We start from the raw sequence: 6272 nt of genomic DNA on the forward strand, positions 1-6272 counted from the left end.
TCATTTTCCTCTGGGGTGGCTAGGTGGCATAGTGGATAAAGCACCGGCCCTGGAGTCAGGAGTACCTGGGTTCAAATCCGGTCTCAGACACTTAATAATTGGCTAGCTGTGTGGCCTTGGGCAAGCCACTTAACCCCATTTGCCTTACAAAAATAAAAAAACCAACCTAAAGCTTCATTTTCCTCTATCACTGTTAAAACATTCCATCTTGATCTCCAGTTTGACCTTGACCATGTTCACATTGGTAAGACAAGCTAGGCTACACTGGAACTAAAACATCAGAGACCACCCAGGCTGGAATCCAAGACCTGAGATCCTTCCCCAAAAGGGAAACTCTCTAATCCAGGACTTGGGCAATTCCCAAATTACTATCTTTTCCCATGAACCTTGAGGGGGTATTTAGGGAGCTTTCAGACATCTGCTTAACCTGGCAGCTGGGCTGCCAAGGTTAATTAGCAAATTAAAAAGCACATAGCTTTTCTTTAATTCTCTATTCATTTTCTGCTGTAACTTTTTTAAAAAAATAAATCTCTGTTTTTCTTTTTACACCTGCATTCCTGGGTCAAGGAATGATTCTTCACAGGGGAATACTGAACTCACTTGCAACAAAATGAAGATTTTAAAAATGAAGACTATTTTTGCTTTCACATTGAACTTTCTGAAAGCTCTAGAAAAAAGTTTTGAATGTCCAGCTTTTCCCCTGTAAGAAGATGTTTAGTTTTGCTGGTTGGTTGATTCTTGGTTGTAATCCAAGCTCTTTTACCATCCAGAATATCATTTTCCAAACTCTACCAGCCTATAATGTAGAAGCTGCTATAGCCTGACTTTAGTTCCACAATGTTTGAATTGTTTCTTCCTTTCTCCTTGATGGACATATCTTGCTGTTCATTTGATGTTATCTAAGAACATGAGTCAGAGACATTTTGTGCATCTGGAAGTAGAAGCATATGCTTATTTACAATTGCTCTATTGGGAGGCTGAGTCAAGACTATAGAGAAAAGATAAGGTACCTCCCAGAAACCACGTCAAATACTTTTAAATAATAATCTAATCAAATTCTAGAGTGCCAAAACCCACAAAAAGATTGAATGAAACAATTTTCTAGCCCAAGACAACTTGGAAGATTTGTGGAAAGGTCTGTTGCACCATGATTAGACAGAGTCCAATGGAGCAAACCAATGCCAGTCATCCAGGAACAGACCACAGGACACCTGGGTCCACTGCAGCACAGATGAGTGTTCCAGACCTCTCAGCCCAGGGACTGGCGAGGAGAACTTGGAAGGTCAGCAGGAAAACTCTGCCCTACCAGAGTGAGAGGGCAGCCTGTTGTGTGCCAGCAGGCTAGCTTATACTTTACTCATAACCTATCACTTACCTCAACCCAGCTGTAGCCAAGGACTCAGGGAAAAATTGAACAGGTGGGAGACAAAGATGGCAAGTTCTTGCTTTATTCAGCAGAATCCAGGAACATAAATATCCTATCACTCCCATCCAGGCAGCACCTGCAAATTATCAATCAGTGCACATCAGGTGATAAAAGTTTACTTCCTCAGGCCAGTACTCTCACACAAAGTTACCATCTCATGCTCAGTGATATCTCACAATGTTTCATGAAGTGTCAAGATCTGGAGAGCTGACCCATGTAAGAAGGCCATCGGTGCATGTGGTCAAGAGGACCTTCAAGTCATTCCCCTTCAGGCAATGTCCTTCCTGTGACTCTCAACAGTCTCTTACAGCAGCCTAGTCCCACTCAGGCCTCAGCACAGACCTGGTCCAAGGGCACCAAGAGCAGGCATGCGGAACCATCCAGTGGTAAGGGGGTTGGGGGAGATTACAGGGGAGGGGTCTGTGCTATCCCTAAGGCAGGACTCTGTTTCTTTACCCATACTCAGATCCAGGTTTCAATCCAGGGCCCTAGTCTCAGGAAAATGAGTAAAAATACAATACAGCTTACTGTGTACAGAGGAACAGCTATCCTCACAATTCCAGGGCAGAGGGACATACTTGTAGTCATCCTCAGACCAGAGAACAAGCAAGGAGAGCAGTCAGAACCTCTCATAAAACCTTGGAGAGATTGAGAACTAACAGGTCCCAGGGGAGTATGCCTGAAAATAGATGCAAAAACCCTCAAAAGATTGGGAGAGTGCAACTTCTACCCTGGAAGCAGAGCCCCACCTTAACAAAGTGACTTAAAAATCAAGTCATAGAGGGGGACCCTGGCCTCAGACAACTAATTGCCTAGCTCTCTGAACTTAGGTAAGTCACTTAATCCCATTGCCTTAAATAAATAATTTTTTTTTTTTTAAATCAAGGGGCGGCTAGGTGGTGCAGTGGACAGAGCACTGGCCCTGGAGTCAGGAGTACCTGGGTTCAAATCCAGCCTCAGACATTTAATAATCACCTAGCTGTGTGGCCTTGGGCAAGCCACTTAACCCCATTTGCCTTTCAAAAGCCATAAAAAAAATAAAAATATAAAGTCATAGGATGGAGAAATGATCAACCAACAGAAGAAAAAAGTCCAACCATAGACAATTATTTTGGTCCTATGGAGGATCAAATACACACTCCACACTCAGAACATAATGAAGTCAAAGCTTCTAAATCCAAAGCTGCCAAGAAAAATGTTCAGGCTATGGAAGAGCTCAAAAAAAGATTTAAAAATCAAGTAAGGGAGGTAGAGGAAAAATTGGGAAGAGAAATGAGTGTGATGTGGGAAAGTCGTGAAAAGCAGATTGGTGAAGGAGATACAAAAATAATGAAGAAAATAATATCTTAAAATCCAATTTGGGTCAAATGGAAAAAGAAGTCCAAAAGGCTAATGAGAAGAATGCCTTCAAAAGAAAAAGTGGCCAATTGGAAAAGGAGATAGAAAAGAACTCTGAAGAAAATAATTCCTTCAAATGTAGATTGGACCTAAGGGAAGAGGATGACTTTATGGAAAATCAGGAAACAAAACTAAAAGAATGAAAAACTAGAAGAAAATGTGAGTTATCTCACTGGAACAACAACTGACCTGGAAACCAAATCTTGAAGAGGTAATTTAAAAATTATTGAACTACCTGAAAACCATGACCACAAAAAGAGTGTAGTTTTCAAGACATTCTCCAGGAAAACTGCTCTGATATCCTAGAAGCAGAGTGTAAAATAGAAATGGAAAGAATTGACTGATCATCTCCTGAAAAAGATCACAAAATGAAAACTGATAGGAATATTATAGCCAAATTCCAGAACTCCCAAATCAAGGAGAAAGGAAGAAACAATTCAAACATTGTGGAACTAAAGTCAGGATAACAGAACATATAACAGCTTCTATATTATAGGCTGGTAGAGTTTGGAAAAATGATATTCTGGATGGCAAAAGAGCTTGGATTACAACCAAGAAGCAAAACTAAACATCTTCTTCCAGGAGAAAAGATGGACATTCAATGAAACAGGGTAATTTCAAATTGTTCTGTTGAAATGACCAGAGCTTAACACAAAGTCTGATCTTCAAGTACAGGACTCAAGGGAAGTACAGAGAAGGGGGATGGAAGAACAAATCATAAAGGTCTTGATGTTGAACTGAACACATTCCTGCATCAAAATAGGATTCTGATTTTATATATTATATATTAATTATATATTATATTAATTATATATTATATATCATATATCACATATCATATATCACATATCACACATCATTATCATATATTATGTATTATATATTATGTATTATGTATTATACATTGTACATTATATATTATATATTATGTATTATACATTGTATATTATATACTATATACTATATACTATATACTATATATTATATATACAGGAGGGAATGAATTTTGAAGGTAAAAGATATTAAAAAGATGGAGTTAATGGGAGAAAAAGGAATGTAGTGAGAGAAAGGGAAAGGAGACATAGAATGGAGTAAGTTATTTCATATAAAAAGAGATAAGAAAACACTTATGCAGTGGAGTGGAAGAGGGGGATGGGGGGTTGAATGAGTCTTACTCTCTTCAGAAATGATTCAGAGAGGGAATCACACACACACACACACACACACACACATTCAATTGGGTATAGAAATGTATCTAACCCAAGAGGAAAATAGGAGGGGAAAGGAAAGGGATGGGAGAAAAGGGACAGGGGGAGGGAAAAGGGGTATAGGTGAGAAAAGGGAGGGAAGATTGTGGGAGAGGGTACTCAGATGAAAAACATTTTTCAGTAGGGTCAGTGTGAAAAGAGGAAGAAAGAATAAAATAAATGGGGGGAGGGGAGATAGGATGGAGAAAAATTCAGCTAGCAATAAAAACTGTGGGGAAAAATATTGAAGCAATTTCTCTGATGGACTTATGATAAAGAATGCTATCCATCCCCAAGATAGACTGAAGCATACTTTTTTTCCCCTCGCTTTATTTTTCTTGAATTTCCTTTTTATTTGTGTGTGTGGTGTGTGTGTGTGTGTGTGTGTGTGTGTGTGTGTGCGTGTGTGTGTGCGTGTGTGTGTTGGAGGGGGGTGGCAGGTGTTTGCTTTATCAACATGACTATTGCAGTAATGTCTTTCTTGACTCCACGTTTTTAACCTACACTAAGTAACATGCTTTCTCAATGTGGGGGTGGGGTGGGGAGGAGGTGGGAGAAAGGGAGAGAATTTGGAACTTAAAGTTGTTTTGGTTTTTTTTTTAGATTTTTCAAGACAATGGGGTTAAGTGGCTTGCCCAAGGCCACACAGCTAGGTAATTATTAAGTGTCTGAGATCAGATTTGAACCCAGGTACTCCTGACTCCAATACTGGTGCTCTATCCCCTGTACCACCTAGCTGCCCCGAACTCAAAGTTTTGTAAGTAAATATTGAAACTTGCTTTTGCATGTAGCTGGGGGGGGGGGGGGGAATTTAAAATAAATTTTAAAAAAAGAAATTCATGAGAGAGATGGAATTGAACCCTAAGTTCCAGCATTGAGATTTTAATCTGAACCACCTATATCCTAGTATGGTAAGGGGAAACAGAAGGATATAAAGGAATTAAGAGCCCTAAAACATAGCAATCATTTAGTAATGAATACAGCAAACCATTTCTGAGATTTATATCCCTATAATTCTTCTCCGTATTCTATTTCAAATAAATGTTTGTATTTTTTAAAAACAATTGCTCTGTTGAATTCTGTACTTAAAACACAGTGGAATGTTTGCATTTTTAAAAAATTGTTCTGCTGAATTCTGTACTTCCAATACACTGGACAGTTATGTTCTTATTGTTTGGGAATTATTTTATTTTTTTTATGTTTTTTCAAGGCAAATGGGGTTAAGTGGCTTGCCCAAGGCCACATAGCTGGGTAATTATTAAATGTTTGAAGCCATGTTTGAACTCAGGTACTCCTGACTCCAGGGTCAGTGCTCTATCCACTGCCACCTAGCCACCCCTTGTTTGGTAATTATTAAACCTTGATCCTACATAATTAGTATTTGATAGAGAATTTAGAATAAGTAAACACTTGTAGATTTACATCCGAAAGACATAAATCATTATGGATAGACCTGTGCTCATTAGTAAATATTTTCAGTATTAACTTAGAAAGAAGAAACTACATAATTGACCCTTGCTACAATTAGAACATCTCCTTTAAAAAGGAATAAAATATATTCCTGTTAAATATTTAGACATTAGATATTTTGCTTTTATAGAGGATAATTTTTTTTTATTTGAAGTGATAACTGCTTAACTTTTTCCCACTAAGGTACAGAGAAGTAAAATAACCTCCCCAAGGTCATGTGGCTAAGTAAGCAACAGAGATTAAATCTGAACCAGATATTCTGATTTCTGGGCCAGCCCTCTCAGCCATCCTAGCCCTCTATGTCTATGTTTCTACCTCGGTCTTTGTCTCTTTGTGTCTCTTGCTCTGTGTCTCCATCTTGTTCTGGTCTGCTGTCTCTCTGTCTCTCTTGTCTGTCTCCCCAAGATGAGGACCTTAGTCTCCAAAGTGGGTTCTATAGGTATCTCTGAGATGGGAAGAAGACTTAAGTTCTCAAGTGAGAAATTACTGAAGCCTATGTATGATCCCCTGGATTCTTCTTAATTCCGGTCTCTTTCCACCTGCTTCAAACTAAGGGGCTTCCCCTTGCTGCCCAGCTGGCCCATCTTGGCTCTGCTACTGCATTCAATATGAGACTCCCTTCAAGCAGGAGATAACCCCAGCCTGTCCTCCCTACAGTCCTCAACCCTGACCCAGTTCAGCTACTATGACCCTCCTTGGTTCAAGTTCCAATAACCATGGCAACACTTGCC

General features: G+C 39.3%; 1 long non-coding RNA gene across 1 annotated transcript in view; it reads right to left on the reverse strand.

The window, feature by feature from the left end:
- Positions 1-6206, reverse strand: part of LOC141519012 (uncharacterized) — a 39921-nt gene extending 33715 nt beyond the window's left edge. The window contains exons 1-2 of the long non-coding RNA XR_012477339.1: positions 5857-6206; positions 1376-1502 (exon numbers count right to left, since the gene is read on the reverse strand). This is a non-coding gene — a long non-coding RNA (uncharacterized LOC141519012). The remainder of the gene's footprint in view (positions 1-1375; positions 1503-5856) is intronic.
- Positions 6207-6272: the final 66 nt, after the last annotated feature.

This window comes from Macrotis lagotis, chromosome 3 (assembly GCF_037893015.1).
Source record: "Macrotis lagotis isolate mMagLag1 chromosome 3, bilby.v1.9.chrom.fasta, whole genome shotgun sequence".
NCBI classification, from domain to species: domain Eukaryota; kingdom Metazoa; phylum Chordata; class Mammalia; order Peramelemorphia; family Peramelidae; genus Macrotis; species Macrotis lagotis.